Consider the following 15,072-nt stretch of genomic DNA (forward strand, 5'->3'; position numbering starts at 1 on the left):
CCTAGTCGGATTCGTTAACCCCCGAGCCACGACGGGAACTCCCTTAATTTTTATTTTTATGGCTACAGCTGCAACATGTAGAAGTTCCTGTGCCAGAGATGATTTGAAACTGCAGCTGAGGTCTGTTCACAGCCACAGCAACACAGGATTGAGTCACATCTGCAACCTGCGCTGCAGCTTGCGGCAACACCAGATCCTTAACCCACTGATTAAGGCCAGAGACGGAACCTGAATCCTCACACAGATAATGTTGGGTCCTTAACCCACTGAGCCACAACGGGAACTCCCCAAATGTATTTTTCATGAGATAAAGCAAAGAAAACATGTTTGGTATTTAGGAATTGTTAATTACCTTGTGTATAAGATTTTTTTTTATCAATTAATCAATCCTAGCTGTTTCCACCAAAACCAGTTTTCCTTTGAGCACATATAATAGAAAAAACACACTATACTGGGCAGATAGTTGTTTTGTACTTCTTAAGTAATTCATTCAAATTTAGATAAATTTTAAGTCCTTTTGTTTTAAAGTGGACTAGCTATATATATTCCACTTTGTTTTCAAATGCAAATGGTTAAGTGTTCTGCATTCTAATCAGTAAACAGCCCTGTGACTAAATCATAATTTAATGATCTCTTCCTAGAGGGATAATGATGCAAAATTTAGATCTCAAAAGAGGATTCTCATTTTTATCTAATTGGGCTGATTTTTCTGTAAAATTTCTGCCGGCTTTTGTAGTTGTGCTAAGAATAAAACCCTGGGTGAAATCTACATTATGAAAGATGTTTTATTTTTGTGCAGGAAATATAAATTATTGAAACATAACTTTATATGAAATGATATTTTTATGTAGTATGATAATGTGCATTTTCTCTTGAGTTGGGAGAATTGTCTCAGTTTTATTGGAAGTAAAAGCTAGGACTTTTAGTTTAAACAGTCACATATACTTTAAGTAAATTGAAAGAAAAATAGTCTTTTATATTTACTTGTGTATTTCCATTTCCAGGCTCTTTATTTCTTTTCAAATATCTTAGCTTCATCTGGTATCATTTCCCTTCAGCCTTAAAAACTACTTTTAACATTTCTTGTAGTGAAGCTCTGACAGTGACCACTCTCCTTAGCGTTCTTTTATCTGGACCTATCTTTATCTTGCCTTCACACGTGAAGAATATTTTCAATGGATCTAGAATTCTAGGTTTATTACTTTTTCTTTCAGGACTTTAAACTTGCTACTCACCTGTATGTCATGTGTTGCTTTCCTCTCTGTCTTCTTTCAAGGCTTTCTTTTCATCTTTGTATTTTAGCAGCTTAGTTACTGTGCATCTAGCTGGGGCTTTCTTTGTATTTATTCTGTTATAGAACGGCTGAGTTTCTTGAATCTATTCATTTCTCACTTTCATCACATTTGGTAAGTTTTTGCCATTATCTCTTCAAATATATTGTTATGCCCAATCTTTCTCTCTTCTTTGGGGACTCCAATTACACACATGTTAAAAATTTGGGAGTTCCTGTTGTGGCTCAGCAGTAACGAACCCGACGCGTATCCATGAGGATGCGGGTTCGATTCCCGGCCTCACTCAGTGGGTTAAGGATACGGTATTGCCGTGAGCTGTAGTATAGTTCTGAGATGTGGCTTGGATCTGGCGTTGCTGTGGCTGTGTCATAGGTTGGCAGTAGCAGCTCCCATTAGACCCCTAGCCTGGGAACCTCCATATATTGTGGGTGCGGTCCTTAAAAGCAAAAAATAAAAATTAAAAATTTGGAAGCTTTATTTATTTTTTATCCCTCCAATCTTTTCTCTCTCTTTCAGGTTGGAAAACTTCTATTGATCTAGCTTCCAGTTCACTCATTCTCTTCTTTGTCCTCTTCAAACTGCTGTTAATTGAAATTTTTTATTACAGATATTACATTTTTTCATACATAGAATTGCCCTTTGGTTCTCCTTTTAGAGATTTTATTTCTCTGTTTAGGTTTCCTAACTTTATATTCATTTTGAGAATATCGTCTTTTATTTCCTTGAGCATAATTATAATTGTGCTTTAAATTAATTGTCACCTAGAAGTTCCCATTGTGGCTCAGTGGTAATGAACCTGACTAATATCCATGACAATGCTGGTCTGATCCCTGGCCTCACTCAGTGAGTTAAGGATCTGGGGTTGCTGTGAGCTGTAGTGTAGGTCACAGATATGGTGTAGGTCACAGGCTCAGATCTGGCATTGCTGTGGCTGTGGTGTAGGCTTTGGGAAAAGGAATATGAGCCGATAAATTTTGCCTGTTTGGAGGAAATGCTATATGTGGGCAATGTAAGGGTTATGTAAACTCCTGCCTAGTTATGTGCCCTTATATGTTTTAGTATGAGCTGAGTGAGAAACACAAAAGATGGAGTAGAAGACAGAGGAACCAATGCCTATGTGATAAGGCAAATTTTCTTATCAATACAAAAGGAGATTCACATCCCTTGCTGTGGGCTGATTGTGCTGTGGCATGGAGTTCTGAATGCCTTATTGCATTTGTCTGTTTATCATATTCTGAAAAATTACATAAAGAAATAGACTGATAAGTTTCATTTAACCCCCCAAAAGAATATAAATCCAAAGCAGTGCCTGTGAATAATTGAATTATGGTTTATGTTAACACAGTGTAACACATACTGGCAATTTGTGCTTTAAATGCATGTCTGCTAATTAATTTGTTTATTTTGCAGGAAAGAAGTCAATTGAAAGCACGAATTATGACCCAAAAACACTGCATGGAGAGGACTAATTGGTCTATGGCTCTTTTTAAAACAGTTAAAAATATGCCCCCAAAGAATGCATCATTTTATTATATATTTTTTAAAATAAAGTCCCCATATGTCTAGATATATACCAAACTTTAAACTAAGAAAGCTATAAAGCAAGAATGACAAATACCTATGGCACATGAAAACATTTCTCGTATAATAACGATGACAGGCATCATTAGTAGACTTCTTTGTCCTTTCCTGCTGAACTCGGATGTGCAGATGGAATCCTTTGGATAGAGTATTTCAGGGAATCCCTACCAGTCAGATGGATGACCTTATGAAAGGAATATTTTTGCCATGCACATTACTTTTACTAAACAACTTATCCTGGGAGAATTATCTTAGGCATTTATAGTGAATAAAAATTATTTTGATCACAAGAAACAGGAAACCAATGCAACCTATTTTATGTAAAATTTTTTCCTGTTTACCTAACCAGAGAGTCAAGATGTCGTCCAGTTTCAGCTTTTAATAAAAAGGTAGAATTTCAGCTCACTTGAAGACTTAGGTCTTAAAATAAGAATGTCAGGTATCTGTCTCTCCTTTTCTTTTCCATATGGTGCCTTCATTCTCAGGCATGCTTTTCCTAAGTGTTGATAAGAAGCAGTTGCCTTCTCTTAGCTTCCATCATACCTGCTGAAAAATCCTGTTTTTCTTCTGATTGCTCAGACATAAGTCTAAGGTAGGACTCTCATTGACTCCTTTTGAATCTGATAGCTTTCATTGCTCTGATCACCACAGACAGAGGGATGGTAAATATTGGTTGGTTGTGCCTGTGTCGCCTGGACCAGAGGTAGATAACTATTGGACTTAGCCTTAGCTCTGCCATAAAACACAGGGGGATGTTATTCCCTAGGATTGGTTGAGCTTATGAATGCAGATAAATGTCAGGCAAACAAAAAAACAGCCGTGTTTACTGTAGCCTCCACTCCTATTTTCTTTACTATTCTTAAACTGTTCTGATCACAATTGTATTAGTTAGGGGAAAAGCTAAACAATTATAATAAAGAGACTCCAAAAAGATATTGGCTCAAAGTAGAAAGAAGGCCAGTTCATGGTAGTAAGTGGGTTCTGATCCAGGGACTCAGGCTAATGGGTATTCTTTTGTTATCCTCAATGTAACACTTCTACCATTGCAGGCAGGCCGGAAGGAGAAAGGGTAGTGAATTTAGATTATCATTAAGCAGATAACATGGAAGGTGCCACCTGTATTTTATATCACTTTGGTGAGAACCTAGCCCTGAGGTTAAACTTGGTCATAGGGGAAACTGATCTTTTGGTAGGTGGCCATGTGCCCAGGATGAAAAAGTAAGAACAAATTGTGGCACTCAGGGAAGAAGGAGAACAAACAACATCCTACCACAGGGTCTTATATTGAGGAGACCTACTGCTTCTTTCCTTTTTCTCTAGCATGTTTCCTTCATGCTGACAGTAGTAAAACCTATTGTCTAAAATCAATTGGACAAAACGGAAAAAACTAAGACCTTTACTTTGGCTGAACTATCTGTTTCTATAAAGATCAGCCCTTATTCTTGTGGTATCACTCACCATCTCACTACTCAGCATATGTCTTGTTTGCTGTAGCAGAACTGGAATAAATAAAATTATCTTCCAAAGTATCACTGGCTTGTCATATCCTAAAATGATACAGGATTAAACACTAGGAGATGTTTCAATATCTCCTAAGCCACTAACCAGTGGTATAACCTTGAAAAAGTTTCTGAACCTTACCCAACTCAAGCATAAAAAGAAACTATGGGAGAATATGTTATCTCAGGTCCCTTCCAGGTTAAAAAGATTCAGTAGTATGTTGGAAGTGGAGAAAGTTTAGATGAAATTCCAATCCTCCCCAAACTAGAGCTTTTCCCCAACAAAATTCATCCTATAACCCAGTTCACAGGTTTTTGAGATGAGACTTGGTTACCCAGGACTTGGGACAAATCACAAATAGGAGAATTTGAGAGTCATATTTGAGAGTTGGGCATTTCTGATTGGAGGACAAGAACTCTTTCTGATCTCCATAAGAAATCAACAAATGCCTTGAAGCATGGGATTTGATAAAACATAAGCATTATTTTAGCTCTATAAATAAAATGTTATTAATGGCCATAAACCTACCTAGCCCTTTTAAAATCCAGTAAAAGTATCTGGTTTCATTACCTCCTCAGGCTGAATCACAAAATATTCATGATCCACTCATGAAATACAAGAGTTTACCTTTTTTTTTTTTATCCCATAATCATTGTCCTTTGATATTTAATGCATGTCCTTTTGTTCTCGCATTAAAGGGCAAGTTAAAGGAGTATTGACTCTGTCATTTTTAACTCCTCAGAGTTAATATGGTCTTCTTTAGCTTTATTAATATCTAAGCCAAAGGTGGCTGCTTTGCAGCTCCAAGGTTGCCTTTGAGGGTTTATCCCTCAGTGGAACCTCCTGCTTTCCTTTATTACAGCAGTTGGCCAGAAAACCTCTGTCGATCTGTGACTATTCTGAACTGCTAGACTGAAATGCCATTTCCAAAACTACAGCTCTTCTGCTAAACAATTTTTCTAGGAACGATGCCATATCACTAGCTACTCAGCTTTGCCAAAAGGCAATATTCCTCCAATGGCCCTACTCTGGGAATGATACCAAATGATGGTTCAGGCTGAGGGTAGGTAGTAAATCAGCAGTAAAAGCTGAAAAATACCCTGGCTTTTAACACCTTTTCTCTTTTTTCCAGACAACTGGACTATCTCTCTCACCTTCTGCTTCTATTCATGAAAGAACTCCTTTTTCTCCCCTTCATTTGTGGTTTGAGAGTTGAATTTTTATTTTACATGCCCTTCCTGAATTGCGAGAGAGAAATTCACACTTTTCAATGCTAATGCAATCACATTTTCACATGCCGTAAGAATCTAGTCTTTCTTCAGCAGCCACATACAAAGGTGTGATGCCTGATAGATTAGGATTGTTTGTTGAGTGGGAAATAGGCTGAATAAAGTGTCAGACAGAAGAAAGAAAGCCAAGAGAGGGTTTCAAAGCAGCAGCAGAAAGTATCTTCAGCAATCATCCATTCTGGCTGAAGGCTGCCTTCTGGTCTCAGGTTCCAGTCTTCCTAGAAGCTGGGGTAGTGGAGCTATACATTTCTTGGGACAGGAAAGCCTAGATTGGTTGCCTGCCCTTGAACATGTATTAAAATATGACCACATTCTTGGAGGTAAAGCTATAGGGTGTTTCTTGGTTGTGGATCTGCCTCCATTTTGCATTCCTTTAAAGACTTTCTTTAGTTGGCTAAAACATTCTTTTCTCTCAAATAGTTTTCCTTTCTTGGTTAATCACTTGTCTGGCTCCTTTCCTTCCTCTCCCTGCCCCCCTTTTATTCCTTATCTACCTTTCCCCGCTCTCATTTCTTTCTTAAAATGTAGTTGCCTGGAGTAAAGTATTTTGTGTATATGCTGTCCTTACTAGGAACAGACCGGAGTAAGGAATAGTAAGGTTTACTATTGGGCTATTTCCTCATTTATGGGCAGTATCAGAGGCTCAGAAGTATGTTATTTCCTTTTCAAGAAGAAACCCATATTTATGAACTGACATTCCATCTTCTTGTTTTACATATTGTGCCTTGGTATTCTCCAATATATCTTTGATTTAGAAACAAGTAACTGGCCTTGCCTGTTGAGTTTTCCACTGTACCTGATTACCTTGAACAATGACTGATGAATAGTAGGTGCTCAGTAAACATTTGTTTTTAATAATAATCCAAATGCCAAGCAAACACATCAGAGAGAAAAGAAGAGCAATATTTCTGAGTACTCTATTGGTTTGGTCAGGAGGGAGTTCTGAGTTCTTTGGCTCAGCAGATGTTTACCCAGAAGGTGGTAAACTCCTGAGATCAACTTGGCTTTGTGTCTCCTTGACCTTGGAAATGTTTTCCTACAGACACAGTATTTTCCCTGTCAGAATTTTATTCAATATTCTATCTTTGTTTCTCCTTTAGAAAGCATGCCACGTGAATAATGATGCCTTGGGCAAAGAAATTACTCCAGCAGTTCAATTTAAACTCAGGACAAATCCTGCCCTCACTTGCATTTGCAATTTGCCTTGGAGTCAGTAAGAACTATGCCCACACATGAACTGACAGAATCAGGGCTCCAAGGTTAGCGATTATTAAAATTTTAAAGTCCATTTATTCATTTTCAAAATATTTTATTCAGTTGCTTCTGAAGCAGAATCCTGAGTTGCCTTCCCTCTTGCTGCTTCCTATAGTGGCATCCAACTCTGAGGGTAGCTCACAGCTCTAAATGTCCTCATTGTTCAATGCACTAGATGAGAACAAAACCAGACTGTAAGGTCACTCTCTCTGCCTTAGTGGAGTAAAAATTAAAAGTCAGTGATTCACTTTCCATCAAAGAGAACTTAAATTCAACAGGATTTTTTTTTTTTCCGAAGTAGTATTGTGTGAAAATTTTAGAAAATATTGGGGCAAATATTGTGTGGGGGGGTGGGGATGAAAGGGGTGTATAAATCACTCATACTTCAAAAGGCTTTAACATTCTCAGATTAATTTTGGAATCCTAAAATAAAATTTGCATTTTTTACTGGAATTGATAAGGCATCAGAAATAATCTTTGCAATGGAAATAAACACCCAGGGCTTTCTTCTACTTTATAATAGTGAATTAATACAGAATAAATAGGACAAAATGTTAAGGAATGGTATGGTAAAATTATAGACCCTAAGTATTAAGACAAAAATTTTTTAAATGGTAACAGAAGAAAGTGCCTAAATTTATGTATGTAATAATTTGGCAGATTGGAGAAGTAGCATCATTTGTAAATCAAATAGCAAGCCCCATCTTGCTTCTAAACGAGGAAGGAAAAGCAAAAAGAATTTTTTGCTTAATAGGTCCTGGGCACCACACCCTTCCAATATGCAGCACTGGGAGAAAACCAGACTGGCGACCCATGTCTGGAAAATGTACTGAGTGGAACTATCAGAAAGGGGAGGGGTTTCTTTAAAATTGCTCTTTCGCTGATAAAAGGTGCAGCGATCCTACCTCTTTTGACCATAGATGTGGAAAATGGCGAGCAAAGTTTTGCTTTCATCTCTTGCTTTTCACCATGGAATACAAGTCTTAAGCCTGTAACTCCCCCTGTCCCGTGGGAGTGCGCAAAGGGAGGGAAAATAAGCGGCGTGGGTGAGGGGTGGCAGAGCAGAACAGACCAGGAGAGGAGAGGCGCGAGCCAGCCTCTGCCAGGAGGGCGTGGATCGAAGAGCAAGCCAGAACAGGTCCAGCATCCTCTCAGCCACTGCCGGCGGTGGGAGGGGCGCGGCTGCATCTCCGCTGACAGCCCCGCGTGCACATCGGCTGGGAGCGACCGGCAAAAAACTCCCGTGGATCTGCCCGGAGCCGCTGGACCTCGCACGTCCCTCTTTCGCTCCAAGCCAGCCTGGAGGAGAATTTTCCCCAAGGGAAGTACCACCGAACGGATCTGGTGCAGGAAGCGACTCAGGTGTGTTAGGGATGTGGGTCAATTTTCGTGTGCCTCATTCCCTGGGAGCTCTCCCCTCTTATGAGTGGGATGGAAGGAGGATTCAGGGTTTGCTCCCTGGAGGAGGGAGTCAACCCATTGTGGATCGGAGATGGTGCGCGATCAGCGCTCCAGCCTGGTCCAAAGTACAAGGGTCCCAGATCCTAAACGGATTAGAGACACCCCCTTTCCCAGCCCCGCCCCCTGGCGGCAGAGGCTGGATTCAGACCGTTCCAGTCAGTCGGACCGAGTAACCCGGGTCCTTGAATCCTCCAGCTCCCACTTTCTCTGCCTGGTCACGGGTAGGTTGACCCTCTGTCTTTCCTTCAACCTCCCTCACCCACAGCTGTCCCTACCCTCTGGGGAGAGGATTCCAGACTCTCCTGGAGATTCCAGCCTCCGAGTGGGGACTGCGAGGTCCAGCTGGGCCAGTCCTAGGTTCACTCCTCCCTGCCCCCTACATTTCTTGGGTCGTGGGTCTCAGTTCTCTTCCTCCAACACCCCCGCCCCCTGTCTAGCTCCCACTCTGAGGGGAGGATTCCATATCCCGGTGGGGTTCGGTACTGGCTGCCAGCTTGAAAAGGGAAATCTGTGGACAGTTAGGTTGGGGTGTGAGAAAACCGGGAGGGTTAGGAACCCCACCTCCCCAGACCATGGAGGGGCTAAGGGACAGGCCGGGGGCGTGGTTGCCATGGCTCCCTGGTAGCGGAGCTCAGGGAGCTAGGGATGCCAGTCACGAATGGTCCCTTCTTCCTCTTTGTGCCTCTCTCTACCCACCCTCCCCTTTTCTTTCTTTTTCTTTTCTTTTCTTTCCTTCCTTTTTTTTTTTTTTTTTTTTTGAGTGTGTGTGTTGGGAGGGAGCAAGGAGAAAGTGATTAATTTGGAGAGCTGGGATTGGAGCTGGGAGGCTGGGGAACGCTAGCCTGTTCATTCCCACTCTTCTTGCTCGCCGTGAGCTTCACTTTCTCAGTCAGGGGCAAGGCTGAGGAATTCCTGCCAAAAACCGGGAGCCGAAGAAGCCACTGCTGCGCTGGCTCAGGTACCAATGCCTGGAGCCGCGCCCTGGAGCGAGCCCGGGGTGGGTGGTCGGGCTCTTAGCCGGAAGGCGGGCAGGGGAAGAGGTGGGAGGTGGGCAGCTGAGGGCAGGTGTGGAGCGGCACAGCAGGGCGGCACGGTGGGGAGGGAGACCCCGGGCTCGGCCCAAGGTGAGCAGCACCGGGGATCAGCCCCGCCCGCAGAGCCGGCAAGTAGCCCCTAGGCACGCGCGAGCGCGGTGGCGCGCTCAAGGAACGCCCGAGGCGGAGAGGCATTTTGCGCGTGCGCGCGGAGGTGGGCAACTGGTGAGCCACCTGGGCTCACCCAAGCCAGGGGCTCTTGCCATGCTCACGTGGGTACGGGTTCCAGCTCCTTCATCTCAAAGATGTGTGATTTTGGATGAGCCATTTAACTACCTCGTGCCTCAGTTTCCCGTTTTTAAATAACAGAGATACTATTGGTACCACCCTTTGAAGGTTTTTGAGCGACTGGAATGAAATAATCCCAGGAGACAGTTCAGCTCAGTGTCTGATGTGTAATAAACACTAAAAGTTATGGTTGCTGGTAGCCTTACTGTAGTATGAGTTAATCCTCAGCTTATTTAGATGTGGTGTGTTCTCATTTCTCTGCATTTTTATTGAAAAAAAAACTAATTTCTAATTTTGGAGACTATCAGTTGATATTAATATTACTGGCCAGTCCACCTCCTAAAAAGATCTGGTTTGCAGCAGATTGCTGGATGGAAGGAGACACTTATAAAGCTATTTGGGGAATCTTATTGTTAAGGGAGGAAAAAAGTTGATTTTATTGCTTTGTGTGTAAGAATGTTTCCTTTCACTTGCTAATGTTGCAGTTGGGTTTGTCTTAATTTCAGTCTCTTTGTGATGGACCACCCTGTGCTTTCATAATTTAACTCGGTTCTAGAGTCTAGTGTGTAAGGAGGCTTTCCATTTTATGGCCTTAAGTGCTGCGATGGATTTACCTTCAGTAATGGCAGAACACACAGTATATAATCATTCCTCACAAGCTCCTGAATATTTTCAGTGAATAAATGGAGACAAATAGTTATTTCTGGACAGGTGTGAGTACTGGCTAGGGCAGTTCATTAAAATCTCTATCTGGACTTGTCTGTATTCACTTCACTGCAGAAGTGCAGGACTGTGATGAATAATCTATATTTTCCAGATTGTTCTCTATTGCACATGTGCTTATGGGTCCTTCCTTTTAAAGAAAAAGCTGTAGGTGTTTATTACTGCTCTTGGTTATATGGGTGATGAGCAAACTATACACCCGGTGTGCCTAATTGCAAGTCTGGCAGGATTTGATATTGCACATAGTTTACTTATTACCTTTAAGTTAATTCATCTCATAAAATGAACTAGTAGTAAATTCATTTTAAAGATCACTTGTTTATTTTTATTATTGGCAGGCCTTGATGGATCTGAAGCAAGTAAAACCAGATAGATGTCACAAAGCTCCTTATGGCTTTTATAAAATAACCTCACCTAGGAAAATATTTGCTGTGTAGGGGCTTTATTTTTTTAGTTTACCTCTGAAATTTTTGAGGATAGGAAGTTGTTTAAACCAAAATTGCTTTGTTGAAATAATTTAGCCTGATTCACTTTAATGGAGTTATAGATAAGAGTAATGATTTAAGACTGATGTAAGACTCTACTCGTTTTTAATTCCATAAAAGAAAATTAAATAATAGAGGGTGGCTAATGGCATTAGATTTGAAGAAATTAGTGTGGGGAAGCCCTGTGAGTATCAATTCAGATAGTAGAATATTACTTCAAGTTTGACTTTTGCACAGCAACCAGCACTCCCTTCTTCACGGTGAATATGTCATCTTTAAAAGGTACCTTGAGGAATTAGTGTGACAGCTTGCCTGAAATTCATGTGATCATTTACATATTCTCTCCCAGGAGCATTGGCATTTAATGTTTCATTTATTGGAAATTATTTTGCCCTTTGATTTATGACAGCCAGCAGTGACATAGAGTCTAATACATTTTAGAAACAAAGTTTAGCTTTGCACTGTTTTATATTTTCCCTAAAAATGTAATCAAGAATGCACATGCAAAGCTTAAGTTAGGTTGAGGACAAAGGGCAATGGTAAAAAACCATGACAGATCCAGAGAGTTGTTGTGTCCTGAATTTGGGGAGCTAATGGACATGCAAAGGTATGATCTAGAGGACCAGTTTGTCTCTATACTAAGGCTGTTTTCGGTGATGTACTGTAATATCTGATTCAGTGTTCCTTGTTATTTTTTCAAAATGAGACCAAGAATACTATATTTTCAATTATGAACATTTTGATTACAGCTTCATTCTAACTAACTAATTCTGTCTGAAGAGAATGCAATTATTATGGTGATTTACATACAATATGCTAAGTTAACACAGCTAATGAGTGAAAGCATAATATTCTTTTCATTCATTCCTGGAAAAATATTGTGCTAAGCATTCTTTCAAAGAAAAGATTACATTATTCCCCAGCATTTTATGTCTACCTACAAGAAGAATTGGCATTGAGCCATTTTTCTCTGCTATTAAAGTGAAATCTCTCACATTTTGGCAATCATGTGCCTCTTCCCCCTTTTGCCAGGGAGAGGGTAGAGAATGGAAACAATTCTCAATTTAATTAGATATGGTGCTTTCTCCTTTCTCTACATCTTTTTTGGAGAAAAGATTCTGTATTCCAATTTTTGAGGCTGGTTAACACCTTAAACATTACTAATTACTGCAGTTTATTTTATGTGTGTCGCAATAGTGTAGTTAGTTAATTATAGCTTTCTCATTAGCACCATGTAGAGAATAATGAATTAACACATCCCTTTGATCAAAAGAACATCTAAGTTTATCTTCTGAGAATAAAAGTGTTATTGTGTTACCGAAAGTCACTATAATTTTCCCAAGAAACAAATTGGTTGGAATTCTCTATCACTGGGATAAGAAGCTTGATGAATGAGGGGGTAGAGCAGTTGTTGCTTGGCAACCTAACATTATTCTGCAATTTCTTCTGGTATATTTATCCAGCAAACTAGAAAATTCTGTTTTGTTAACAAATGTTTTTAGTCAGTGCACAAATAGACCATAACTAATTGAGATTTTATGTATTGTGGATAAAAAATGATCCTGCTTACCTTCCCATTGTGTATAGATAATAAAAATACAAAGAGAAAGAATATTGTTTTGTTTTAAAATATTTTCCGGGAAAACTATTTTAATTTCATGTTAGTTGTTTACTACCCAAATGTTGCAACTTGTTTATCTCTTTGGAAGTCAAATTACTGGGAGAGTGTGTTTGTGTGTGTGTTTGTGTGTATGTTTGTGTGTATGTTTTAAAATAATGTGTGCACATAATTTTCCAGAAAGAATCAGAAGTAAAGTTTTAACTGAGGAAAATTCTTCACAAATCATGATTTGCTGGTTGACATAATTTTGTCAATTTAGGGAGGCATAAACATTCAAACAAATGATACTGGGAGATGATATGAATTATAAATTACTGAATGGAAAACATGTAAATGCACTTTCTTTTTTGGCCAGGGTTTCTTCCCATGTTTGACTTCATCTCATATCCCCTATAGTTGTGAAGTGGGAGCTTAGCAAAGCCAGATATTGCCCATCTTCCAATCTACCTCTCCCTAACTCTCCCTAACTCCAGGGACGATAATATACCATTTTCCTCTTCAGCCTGTGAAATTTAGTGTGCATCATAATCCCCTTCTCAGATGGTAAAATCTTTTGAGGCACATGCTTCATTTTATGCATCTCATAAGCCCTACAGATTCTGTCACAGTAGGAAGCAAACTGGTGTAGTGGTCAAGTGCCCTGGCTGTAATAGTCAGGCTGCCAGGGTTCAAAATCTAATTCTGCTTGCTCCTCAATGCGTGGCCCTGGCTAAGTTAACCTCCCCAAGACGGATTTCATCTATGGAGATAAGGAGTAATATCCATACCCAGCTCATGTATGTTATTATGAATGTTCTATGGCTCAGTCTATGTAGACAGCTTAGTAAAACTCATTAAGCACTCAATAATTCTGGCTTTTTGTTATAATAATTATTATGCCATGCTCAGTGTATGAATGGATAAAAGAGAGATAGACATGTGTGTGTGTATGTATATGAATAAATGTGAGCTTATTATATTATTATCATTCTAATTATGGAACATTATTAATAATTTCATCAGTTATATGCACATATACTAGTAGTTATAGTTTCACATATTTGAAAAATCCTTAGTAATAGTTCTCAGGCTTGGCTGAAAGGAAAATAACCTGGAGAGAGCTTTTTTTTTAAAAAAAAGAAACTACCCACCCAGATCAGTTCAATCAGAACCCCTGGAGGTGGTAACCAGGCATGTGGAATTCTGAGAGCTTCTGGTGAGATTCTAATGCCAGTGTTGAGAGCCATCACCTTAGATTTGGGTAAATCTTCTATAAGATGGTATTGGTCTGAGTCATTGACTCACAGGTACCTTGGCATCATGAAATGTGGTGGAAAAAGAAAAAAAAAAATCTTTGACAAACCTCTGAGGTTTTTCTTACTAATCCCTTTGGTTTAGACAGCACTTTATTCTCTGAAGATCTCAAATGTACTTTTCATTTACTCTGTATTATTTCATTTTTCATCCCAACGTCTCTGGAAAGATGGTAGGAAAAAAGTCATTATCCTGATTTTACAGATGAATGGAGAGAGCCATACAGAAATTAAGAGATTTGATTAGATTTATACATTTAGAAGAGACTGAGATTTCAAGATTCCTGTGACTTTTGAGTTCTGAATGTTCTTCCGTTTTTGTCTTAAGATTTCCAATAAAGGAGGGATGGTTTGTTTTTGGACTAAGTGGTTGTATAGGAAAGAGCTGTATAGATGAGAATTTCTATCTTTCTTGTTATAATTCTTCATTATAAGAAAAATCATTTTTTTTTAAAGAAGAGGTACCATAGTCTATTTGAATTCTAATCCTATGTCCCTTGGACTGAACCCAGCCTATATATGTGTTTTTGTTTTGTTTTGTCTTGTTTTGCTCAAGGAGTGTTTAAGCCAATACTTAAAAAAAAGAGATTTTTCTTTTTTCATTTTTTAAAGTTTTATTGAAGTATAGTTGATTTACAGTGTTGTGATAATTTCTGTTATACAGCAAAGTGATTCAATTATACATGCACACACATCCATTCTCTTTCAGATTATTTTTCTACATAAATTATCACAGAATATTGGGTAGAATTCCCTGCGCTACACAGTAGGTCCTTGTTGGGCATTCATTCCATGTACCACAGTGTGAATATGCCAAACTCAACCCCCCAGTCCATCCCTTATCCACCCCACCTGCCCCCTTTGGTAACTATAAGTTTGTTTTCAAAATCTGTGACTCTGTTTCTATTCTGCACATAGGTTCATTTGTATCTTTTTTTTTTTTAACGATTCCATATATAAGTGATATCATATGATGTTTATCTCTCACTAACTTCACTTAGGTCCATCCATGTTGCTGCAAATGACATTTCATTCTTTTTATAGCTGAGTAATACTCCACATCTTCTTCATCCATTCTTCACTTGATGGAAATTTAGGTTGCTTCCTTGTCTTGGCTATTGTATATAGTGCTGCAGTGAACATTGGGGTTCGTATATCTTTTTGAGCCCAGGAGTGGGATTGCTGGATCATATCATATGGTAGTTTTAGTTTAAGTTTTTTCATCAGGTTTTCCATAGTGGTTGTATCAATT

The 15,072-nt window shown here is 39.4% G+C and overlaps 1 protein-coding gene across 20 annotated transcripts in view; it reads left to right on the forward strand.

Annotated features, from left to right (window-relative positions):
- CHL1 (cell adhesion molecule L1 like) overlaps positions 7,835-15,072 on the forward strand; it is a 229,883-nt gene continuing 222,645 nt past the window's right edge. For 3 of the 20 annotated variants that reach the window (XM_021069249.1, XM_021069265.1, XM_021069253.1), the window contains exon 1: positions 8,366-8,598. The gene's annotated coding sequence lies outside the window, so the exon portion shown is untranslated. Of the gene's footprint in view, positions 8,279-8,363; positions 8,599-8,686; positions 9,336-9,355; positions 9,375-15,072 lie in introns of those variants that run through there. The other 17 variants (XM_021069261.1, XM_021069255.1, XM_021069243.1 and 14 more) reach the window with 14 other exon arrangements.

The sequence above is a fragment of the Sus scrofa genome, chromosome 13, assembly GCF_000003025.6.
Source record: "Sus scrofa isolate TJ Tabasco breed Duroc chromosome 13, Sscrofa11.1, whole genome shotgun sequence".
Taxonomy (NCBI): Eukaryota; Metazoa; Chordata; class Mammalia; order Artiodactyla; family Suidae; genus Sus; species Sus scrofa.